The 11,917-nt window shown below is 38.2% G+C and overlaps 1 protein-coding gene across 1 annotated transcript in view; it reads left to right on the forward strand.

The window, feature by feature from the left end:
- Positions 1–205: 205 nt before the first annotated feature.
- LOC138903663 (uncharacterized) overlaps positions 206–11,917 on the forward strand; it is a 120,965-nt gene continuing 109,253 nt past the window's right edge. The window contains exon 1 of the mRNA XM_070192105.1: positions 206–241. The gene's annotated coding sequence lies outside the window, so the exon portion shown is untranslated. The remainder of the gene's footprint in view (positions 242–11,917) is intronic.

The following is an 11,917-nucleotide window of genomic DNA, read 5'->3' on the forward strand; positions in this document are numbered from 1 at the left end:
CTCCCTTTGTTCTTCACTATTGCTTCCCAAATTGATAGTCATAATCCTCCTAACTGCCCCAATCATGCCATCATTAAGTAGTTCTATATCATCATCATTAATCACATCTCCATCTTCTTCTCCCTCACTTTTTTCACTCTCATATCCTCCATCTTCTCTAAGAATGATGTTTCTTCTAGTTGGACATTCATGCATCATATGTCCCCTTCCTTTACATTTATGACATTGAATAGAACTAGAAGTGTAAAAAGGTTTAGGGTTAAAAGTTTTACCTCCCTCTTTGTTCTCAAATTTACCTTTATCCTTGTCTTCTTGAGGTCTAGAAGAACTCTTCATCTCCTGATTCGACCATGGCTTCTTGGAGATGGTGTTTGACTGACCTTTCCACGAGCTAGTTTGGTTTCTTTTATTTTGATTTTCTACCTTTACAGACAAATCAACTAACTCATCTATTGTTACATATTGTTGTAATTCTACTACATCAGTTATTTCCTTATTTAAACCATTTAAAAACCTAGCCATTGTAGCCTCTTCTTCCTCCATACAATTAGCTTGGATCATAGCCATATCCATAGCATTAAAGTACTCATCCACATACATGGAGCCTTGCTTCAATGTTTGAAGACGTTGTTGTATCTCTATTTGAAAGTGTGATGGTATGAATCTCTTTCTCATCACCCTCTTCATCTCAGCCCAAGTAGCAATTGGTGTTTGTCCTTCTTGCAATCTGTCCCTAGTAAGCTTTTTTTACCAAATAGCAGCATAGTCAGAAAACTCAACAATAACAAGTTTAACCTTCTTACCCTCAGAGTAGTTGTGACAGCCAAAGATGGCTTCAATCTTTCTCTCCCAATCAAGGTACAAGTTTGGATCCCTTGTTCCCTTGAAAGATGGCATCTTTATCTTTATACTACTTATATTATCGTCTTCTACTCTACCTCTTTGTCCCCTCTTATCTCTTCCCACCCTATCAAAATCAATCTCATTAAAATCATCTATAGGGTTTTCTTGATTTACAATGGGAGCAGGGGGTAAATTTCTCCTAGCTTGGGGCCTAACATTATTTTCCCTTCTAAGTTCAGTTATTGTATCATTTTGCTCAGCAATGGTGTCCCTCATCTCTTGGAGTTGCAAATTCCACCTTTTAAATTGGTGATGCATAGCTTGCAAGGTAAAATCATTTCTTGCTTTGATTTCGGCTTCTTGAAGAACCCTTCATTCATCATCACTACATGTACGTGACATCTTAAATAATTAAACTATATCAGATAAATTGACTTTTCCCTCAATTGTTCTCACACACACTTTGCCTTTTTTTTTTCTCTCGAAATAACCTTTGAACAAAATACTTTGTAGATTTATAGTTAAACCCAACTCGTATAAAGTTCTTAGTAGTAAAATATAGATTTTTGGGGAACAAATGAAAGAAGAACCAAATCCTAGAACTATTAGGCTTGGTTGAAACAAGACACGAATAAAAAGGAAAGGATTATATATTTAGATTAGAAAGAGTAAGAAAAATTGAATTTTTGTCTTATCTTTGAAATCTGGGATTCCCTCTTTTTGTTTCCTTTGATAGTTTTTGAAAACAAATTAGATACAAAAGAAAGTTCCTGGAGAGCAAACAATTTTTTTTTAACTAATTTTTGTTTTTTTTGTTTTTTTCGCTATTAGTATTCAAGAAATCCCCAGAATTATCAAGATCGAAACCTTGATAGAACCGCTCTAATACCACTTGATAACGACTAGGTCGGGAATCCAAACTAGAGTAAGAATTTAAAAAGTAAATGAGGAAGCAATAACAATAAGAAACTGAACAACTAGAACTAAAGGGCAGAAAATAAAGGATATGGGAAAATTCAAGGAATAGAACGGAAGTTCTATAGCCTTGACAAGATCAAAGCAACAACGTCTTGATTTATTGAAGAAATCAAATGCCTTTACTTAAAAGCAAATCAAAACAATAGATTCGGATCTTGACCGCTTTACGAGTAATTTGAGACAACAATTAATAACTAGTATTAATCGCCTTCTAAGAATACCACAAAGAAATTGATATCACAATAGAGAAGTAATCTTACTACGTTGAACTATGAACTAGTAAAGGTTGAAAGATAAATCTAAAAGCACAAGTAACAAAGGTTCAAAATAACTCTCAAAGTATGATATACTTAATCAATAATGAAATCCCTCAATGAAGAACTCCGTATTTATAGGAGTACTAAGGCATAAAAAGTCATTACAATTAGGTAGGGTGGTTGCTAAGGAGTAAGAAAAGTCATTACAATTAGGTAGGGGCGGCCAAATCTCTTTGGGGCAGATTTGGACCTTAAAATTACTAGTTTGGGCCATTGGTTTAGACTCCAATTGGGATCCTTTTGAAACACCCCCTTTTTGGAGCTTTTTTAAGCTCATTTTGAGCCCCTTTGCTGGACTTCAATGGTTGATTTGGTGGCCCAATCTTCCTCCTCTTGGACTTCAATTTGGATCACCAAATTATTATAAACTTGGATAATTCATATACTTTGGGCTTGAGCTCCTCCTCTACAATTAAAAGTTTCTTTATTTTCCATTGAAGTCCAGCAACCTTAGTCCGCAACGCTTTAGCTTAAGATCTTGTAAATGGCCTTAGAGCTTCCAAAACTCTATCCTTGTCCTTGATGCTATCAGGTTATTTCAACCTACCCCTCATCGCTGACTAACGATACTCCCAAATATTTATTATATAAAGGACTTTCAGTTCACTCATACTCTTTTACTCATATTTTCATTTCATTGGCACTAGTGGCCACACATGTAATGTCATTCTTGGCACGTCGGCCGTATTTCATATGTCATGATCACCCCTTTCACATTCAAACATCATCATGGATTATCAACAAGAATGCATCCCTAATCACGACCTTTAGTACACATATGAGCAAATAAGATTCTTAGGCACATTGGATTTTCTTCCACAAATTGGCATATTAACTAGCATTTAAGACATAATTGAATTCATAATATTTCAACACGTGGTCACATTTGAATACAATCTCGAAGGATAACACAATATGATAAGAGCATTCGGAATACATTTTGAATATATAACTTTCCACATAGCGTTTATTCGGAATAGTCAAGTTTATAAGAAACAACTCGGAACACGAGACGTAAGAGCTTGAGCCAATCATAACTACAACTTACAAGGACATCATGGATTTGATTCTACAAGAGGAGTTTAGCCAACATACCTAGCTTTGAGCTCTCCTTAAATTACTATACAATTCCGAAAATCCTAGCAACTTTGAACTATTTAGAGACATGATAAAATTGAACCATGATTAAGAAGATATTCACAGGTTCAGCTCACTTAAGCATTTTATTAAGAACTAGGTGTGCATTATGATTTCAAGTCCTCCTATGGTGGATTCCTTCATCCCACAACCCAATGTCTACCCTTCTGAGCTCAACACCTTTCCCACAACTTTCTTGGTACATGCATGCATAGATAACACCCCCCATACCTAAGAATCACTCTCCTCATTACCCATCTTCTATCCCAAACTCGAAATTGAAGACTAGAGTATGGAACCTTACCTTTTGGATGAAGACCTTGTGAGTTTTTCTTGTGAATTCTCCAAGTCTTGAGCAAGGATTGATGAATAATTAGCTTAGGAATCCCCCTCACTATAGACCACTTTCCTCTCTCTAAAATATCAGTTAGGACCAACCAAAATAAACACCAAGTTATTTTTATAAAAATAGGATCGGGTAAAATTTTCCAAAACAGGTATGCGGGCCCGCAAAGGGGACCGCAGAAAGGGTCCCAAAAACTCGGCAGGGCTAGACAGGTCTACGACGAATCTGTGGTCCACAGATCAGTTTTGTGGTCGCATAATGGACCGCAGAACCTCCTTCCAAAGTTTTCTCATGCTGGATTTGCGATGGGTTATAGGGCCCGCAAAATATTTATGCGGTCGCATAATGGACTACATAATGGTCCTCAAAATTAGCTCAAGTTTTGCTTCACTCTAAGATCGATCTACAGCCCACAAAGTGGTTCTGCGGTCGCATAGTGGACCGTAGAAAGGCCCTGGTCTGCAAAATAATTCCTTCAACTCCCCGACGTATTGTACAACCCACAAAGTCCGTACTCTACCTCGGCGCCACGAAACCCCGAGTTTTAGGTGAAATTTTACGGGGCCTTACACATTCACACTTATTTATCAATAACATCCTGGCCAGGAGCCCTTACTGCCTCTCCCTGGCATCATGCTTGCATAATGTTCTGGAGTCGTAACATATCTATAGGATTCGAATAAATGCATTGTCATCCCTTTCTCCTTTTTACCGCATTCTTCCTTTACAATTCCATAGTTAGTTGAACCACTTAACTCCGACTTAATACCATATCACACCATCTTTCCTCCCCCCCCCCCCCCCTCCCAGGGGGTACTAACATTTAATGCTATGAAGATTAACCTATAAATATTTTACCTCTTCATCTTTGGCCTCTTTTCACATCTTCACTAACTCTTACTCGTCTTGCGGTATCCCTTCTGTACAAAGGATAACTGAATTTCTTACGTACGAGGGTGACACCTAGTGTAACTAGCACACTTAATCCCTTAAGCTTTGCTTTAGGGAAGTGTCTTCATGAATGACCTTTAAAGGTTATTCTTCTGTTGTCTTTTTTATTATTGCCGGAATGCAATCTCTAAAATTCTCACGGTGTCGACTATTATCAAATCCTTTGATCCCTAATTCATGTTTACTTTATCTTGTTCACAAGCCCATACCGATTTCTATTACACCCTAACTTTTCCTTCTAGTAATCACGTTGGAGTCAGCAACTCATTTCTAGAAATAAGGATATGACTTTATGGCTTATACTCTTTTATTGTCTCAAGGCCTGTCACGTCTTGTCTTTTCCTTCACATGACTATAGACTCTATCATCCTATATATTTTGATTTACTGTTATCACCCATTTATCATATATTACTCATAATGCTTCATTTACTCTCTTCTTATTCTCCTGCTACTATTTCTGTCTATTACCTTATTCTGAAAACTTTAACAAAACATTCTTTCGCTTTGAGATCCTCTTTCTCCATCCATTGGCTCTTCAGGTCACCTAACATTCTCTCTTTACTAGGGACGGGAGCCATACTAAGGTAAATATTTTTCCCTTCTAGGATCTCGGTGCCTATCTTCTGAAATTTCTGAACATTCTTATGTTCATATCTACTGTACTATTCTAGAGTACACCACCTGGGTGTCTCACAAGGAGAACTATTACCATGTTTGCAATATCCTTCTGAAATGTCAGCTAGCGCTAACAATTCATCCACTATTTTGGGTCGTTCTAACTCAATTGGATCCTGATATCCCATCCTTCTCTTAAACTATATTTGTTAGCTCCCATTAGGCATAACTGAGATAGGTGTGGCCAATCGTACATACCTCTGTTACTGTTGAAGGTAACTCATAATGCTTATATTTCTCTGCTTGAATAGTAATACTGATAATCTTCACTAATTGGGTACCCCGTACCCTCATTTACCTTACTTCTGTTACTTGTTGAAACTTATAATTTTACCTTCTGATACTCCTATGGCCTACTATTCACGGGGTGTGTTTGTTAATCCCATCTTAGGGTCTTAAGCAGGAAATTTGCACATCTGGTATGCATGATCTGATAAGGCCTCAATCAGGGCCACGTTGTCAAGAATTCTCTCTCTACTAGTGCCCTTACCTACTGTTGTATTAGCCCTCTGGCTAGCTTTAATGCTTTTAATTTCAAGCATCTCTATATCATTAGCAAACATAAGTCCTAGCTCAAACTCTTATGACTCAGCTCTATAGCACGATTTGGATTTTAAAGAAGGGTAACAGACTCCTAGATGCCTAGTAGCTTCTTGTTTATATAATATGGTACACAACACATCTATAAAAAAGGCTCTACTAGACACGACTTGTAGACTCCCTATGATAGAACTGCCCTGATACCAAGTTTGTCACGCTCCAAACTTGGGGGCATGGACGGCACCCGATACCTCACTTGACCGAGCGTACCAACCTAATACTGAAGGACTCTAAACATATAACGTGATACTTTGGCGGCAAGGCCACATTGCAGGATAATTTGTGAAACAAAATATAAAACTGAACGGAGACTAGCTCCAACTGAACATCAGTATAAAGCTGAGCCGGCAAGGCCGTCATAACATCGGCCAACATGCGAGCTGACAATACCAATCAAGGCCGACGAGGACATATTCTGAATCATCTGAAAATAATGTCTATCTCATTTGAGGGGTAAACATAGCGAAAAAGTCATATACATAACTATGCAGGCCGACGAGGCCACCATGAACATCTACAACCAGCCATACCAAACTGAACATGTACACAGGGCAAGCAAGAACACAATACTAATATATAAAATATGCAGGACTCGTCTACAAGCCTTTAGAGATAACTAAACTTTATCATGGTCGGGACAAGGCCCCGACCTACCCATATAATCTCTATATATAAAATGGACTCCAAGGTCTAGACCTAGTAACCCCAGGGAAGTGGAGCTTACCAACCAAGCAGATGTTTGGCTCTTTCTACTTCCAGTTGTTTATCATGACCTGCTGGCATGGCATGCAACGTCCCCAGCAAAAGGGACGTCAGTACGAAATAATGTACCAAGTATGTAAGGAGATAGAATAACTGAAAGTTAAAACTGAACTAATAATATAATAATAACTGGGAGTCAAAAATGATCTGAAAATATGCTTACCTGTTGATACTGACTCAACTATCTCAATATAGTAAGTAAAATAGTTGTTCGACCTTATAAGGCTCGGTACATGTAACTGCTCTGTCGTACTAGGCTCGCTCATAGGCGCTCGTCCTTACCAGACTCGGTATCTCAGTCATTTTGGACTCGCTCATAGGTGCTCGGTCACAGTAGCTCGGTACATAACTTACCATCTGATCATAGGTTGTCCAATAGGGGCCTTCCCACCGATTATAAGGTCCAATACGGGAGAATAGTGCAACTTATGAGACTAGGATAATGTACATAAGTTCATGAATTCGAACTTCTCTTTATGACTCGTTATCAAACGCATGTAGTTACGGGATCATGCCAAAATAAAGGAACAGTTTAGCCTTAACATACCTTATCACAATCTGTCTAATAACCACATTCAACTCATCTCATCTCACTTTAATCTACAACACGATAATAATGCTATCGCTAATCTACGAAAGAGGAAACTATCGTACAACGAACGACAAGCTTATTTTATATTAAAACAGGTAGCATCTCCCTTGTTTCCCTTTATTTCCCCAAGTCCATAAAAACAACAAGAACACACACAACCTTCAACTATATACTTTTAACATAACAACGCAACCAACATCCAATAACACAAATCAATCTACACAACAACAAGTGCACACACGTTACCAACGAAACTACTATTTAACACGACGAGCGGCAAGCTTGGATTGAAAGCAAACCCCAACTCTTTTTCCCATATCCCATATACTTACAACACCATCAATAGGTCCATCAAATAAACATACTATTGACATGACATTCCAACCTTATATCCTCATAAAAGTAACATCAAATAACTCAACAAGATATAACAACAACATGGACAACTTCTAGGTATTGTGTGGTCGCTTCTTCTCCTATTTACAACATCATCAACATACTCAACATATTGACAAGCATAACAACAATAAAAACATTATAACCAATCTATTCCCCACTATTTCCAGCCATATGAACTCATATATACAACTCCAAAATAGTCCAATAAGAGACAACAACTTCTTATACCACTTCAAGTGCTATCTTATAGTTCTTCATCCAAATACCTTAACCAATACATAGATAAGATTAAGAACAAGAAATAGGGTGTTATACGTACCTTAAATAATCATAACAAACTCGAACCAAAGATTCCCTTAGCTTAGAAGCACCCTTAATGACATCACAACGCCATAAAGGCTCTTTTCTTCACTTAGGCTAACGTTTGAGGTTAGATTTAGGTAAAACCACTTTGGATTCGACTTGGAACCTTGGAGAACTGTTAGAGAGGTTTTGGGAGAGTTTGGTAACTGTCCTTGGTCGAAATTGACCAAAACTGAGCCTCCAATCACTTTAAAATATTCAAGGGTCGTCCACCGCCTAAGTGGGCCCCATAGGGAGCTGTTTGTCCAGTCTCGCAAAAACTTGAATATCATTCGATTCTGATGTCGTATTGATGCACGGTTCAATGTGTTAAAAATTAGACTCGTAGATCTTCAATTTGATGGATAGATCATTCCCTAACTCAAAGTATATTGGGAGAAAAACTCAGTGACATTATACCCAAATTTCAATTAAATTAATGAACGTAACTTGTGACGACTTTTGTCGACTTTTGTTTCATAACTCGCTTGACTTCAAAACTTCACAAACAACTATCATGACTAAAATATCTCATAACATCACCTTCTTATCATATTAAGCACCCTAGTCTCACCCCAAAAGTAGGGGTTATAACATTCCCAACTTGCTGACTTTCGACTGAACTTATTTTCTTCGATTCGTTTAGCTTCTAAACCTTCCAATCCTCTTGGTACTTGCAGTTAATGATCTTAAATATTTGTAACCTCCAAGGTAACATGATTAACTTACTTTATATACTTTCAAAGAGGATCTCATTTTTGAGCTTACATCAATTGACTTATGACATACTTTATGTATGAAAACATGAGGTGTAACATCATTCCCCCTTTAAGAAGATTTGTCCTTGACTGTTGGCTGATGCGCTTGTCGGTATCATAACCTACAGCTGATACGGATACTTTAATACTGTCCTTTCCATCTAGGAAATTATTTTGTGAATAAATCTAAAGTCCGGAGCATTCCCCCCTTTAGGCCTCTTTCTCATACCATGACCTCTGGTCGGAATTCTTCCAATCTCATAATTGTTGCTACCTTCTGTCATGCAACCTTTACGAATCTATCCTTGTACACGTGCTTACGTGACTCTTCCCTCCTTTTTCCTCCAACTTTTAGTCAATCTCTAGGCCTCACTTTGCAAGCATTTACAAAACTATGACAAGCTATTCCTCTGAGCGTCTACAGGTGTACTGAAGTTCTTCGTTTGGTACTTTGTCGAACTTGCGACGATTGCTATACTCTATTTCATAGCCTTAGAACTTTTATCCATCTATTGTTGATTCACTTTAATGTTGATCTATAATCCACCAGTGATAACTTGAAACTTCTTACATAATACATTGTCACTAAGGCTCACTTCTCATCGGCGAACATCTGAAGTTATTTGCCCGATCCACCTTAGGGACGATACTATACTTTAATAAGCGTATTTCATATCATCTCAACGTGATTCATTTTATGGGGGGTATTTTAATCCCATGCAATTCATGAAATCCCTTCACGTTGAATCATTACTTCAGTCGAAGGCTATATTCCTAAACGTCATCCTCTTTTCATTTATCACAATTACCCTCTTCTTCTATTACCAGGGCAGCATCCCATCTCTTCTAAATGCTCCTAGTCTTAAATTCCTCCGAGTTCATTCAGGTTATGCTGATCTTTCTATAACTTACGGAAACCATCAACTCTCTTGTCTTGATAGGCTAAATCCCGAGGCCTTACCTATTCTCGTCACCTTCTCACTCACATTTTTCTTATCCTTACTCCTATCTACCTAAAATCATATCTCTCTACCATACTTTAGCTTGCGACCTACACATATCTATTTATACTACTCGCAAAAGTCATTTAACTTGATAGCACCATAGATTTCATTATGTTATTCTGGAACCTCAAGAGAAACATCATGTCGTCTCTAACTCTTCTTTACTCTCTTAACTAGACCTCTCGATACCTGTAAACCATACGCTGGAAGATATGTTACTGACAACACCACTATCATTTTCTGGATACTGAATCACGACGCTTCTAGCCTTATATCTGAAGTCTAGACTATTCAAAACCTTCTGTCCATAAGTATCTCATACCTTCTTCACATTTACCTTACTTACCTTCTGTCGCTTTCATAATTTCCTTTCCACATAGGTAGAATTCATACACGCCTTAAAGCTCTACTGTAATACTTGCACCTCTGGTGCATACACAATCTTGTGGAAGCTTTATACTGACTTCTTACGACTCAGCTCTATGGCACTATCTGAAAACAAAAAAAGGGTAACATCTCCTAAATGCCCTGTAGCCTCTCAATTATAAGTGTGGCGCGCAATACACCCATAAGTGAGACTCTACTAGGCATGGCTTTGTAGACTCCCTAGGACAAGACCTTCTCTAATACCACTTTGTCACGCCCTAACCTGGAGAGGCGTAGCTGGCACCCGATTTCGTACTGGCCCGAACGAACCACTTTGTAATTCATGATCGTTCGACGAATACTAGAACATACATAGGTCGACTTGGTTGAACTCATTCTTTCTGTAACTATCCTAGGCCAACATGGCCACAACTCGTAATGTATAACTGTAAGTGGGAAAACGTAGTATCAGCGAACCATCGTACTCAAAATATGAATACACATGGGCCATCAAGGCCTCTAACATACTATACATAATGAACTTGTGTCTACAAAGCCTCTAAGAGTATCTGACATCTAAACATGATCGGGACATGGCCCCAGCCTACCCATAAGTCTGTAGCAAAACTCTGACACGATGATTTATAAACTCGGCTGCACTCCGAATGAAGTGGAGTCTTACCGATCCTTCGCTGAATGCTAACCTCGTCTACTATGAGGGCTCGTCAAATTTATTACCTACACCTGCAGGCATGAATGCGGTATCCAAGTATGTAAGGCAATAATGTACCAAGTATGTAAGGCAATAGAATAACTGAAAGCTGAAACTGGACTGATAATATAATAACTGAAAGTAACTGGGAGTCAAAGATGATCTAAAAATATGCTTACCTGTTGATACTGATTAAACTCTCTCAATATAGTAAGTAAAATAGTTGTCTGGCCTTATAAGGCTCAGTACATGTAACTGCTCTGTCGTACTAGGCTCGCTCATAGGCGCTCGGCCTTACCAGACTCGGTATCTCAGCCATTCTAGGCTCGCTCATAGGTGCTCGGCCACAGTAGCTCGGTACATAACTTACCATTTGATCAGAGGTTGCCCAATAGGGGCCTGCCCACCGATTATAAGGTCCAATAAGGGAGAATAGTGAAACTTATGAGACTAAGATAATGTACATAAGTTCAGGAATACGAACTTCTCTTTATGTCTCGTTATCAAACGCATGTAGTTACGGGATCATGCCAAAATAAAGGAACAGTTTAGCCTTAACATACCTTATCACAATCTGTCTAATAACCATGTTCAACTCGTCGCATCTCACTTTAATCTACAACACGATTATTATGTTATCGCTAAGCTACGAAAGAGGCAACTATCGTACAACGAACGACAAGCTTATTTTATATTAAAATGGGTAGCATCTCCCATGTTTCCCTTGCTTTCCCCAAGTCCATAAAAACAACAAGAACACACACAACCTTCAACTATATACTTTTAACACAACAACGCAACCAACATCCAATAACACAAATCAATCTACACAACAACAAGTGCACACACGTTACCAACGAAACTACTATTTAACACGACGAGCGGCAAGCTTGGATTGAAAGCAAACCCCAACTATTTTTCCCATATCCCATATACTTACAACACCATCAATAGGTCCATCAAATAAATATACTATTGACATGACATTCCAACCTTATATCCATCATAAAAGTAACATCAAATAACTCTACAAGATATAACAACGACATGGACAACTTCTAGGTATTGTGTGGTCGCTTCTTCTCCTATTTACAACATCATCAACATACTCAACATATTGACAAGCATAACAA

Source organism: Nicotiana tomentosiformis, chromosome 12 (assembly GCF_000390325.3).
Source record: "Nicotiana tomentosiformis chromosome 12, ASM39032v3, whole genome shotgun sequence".
NCBI lineage: Eukaryota > Viridiplantae > Streptophyta > Magnoliopsida > Solanales > Solanaceae > Nicotiana > Nicotiana tomentosiformis.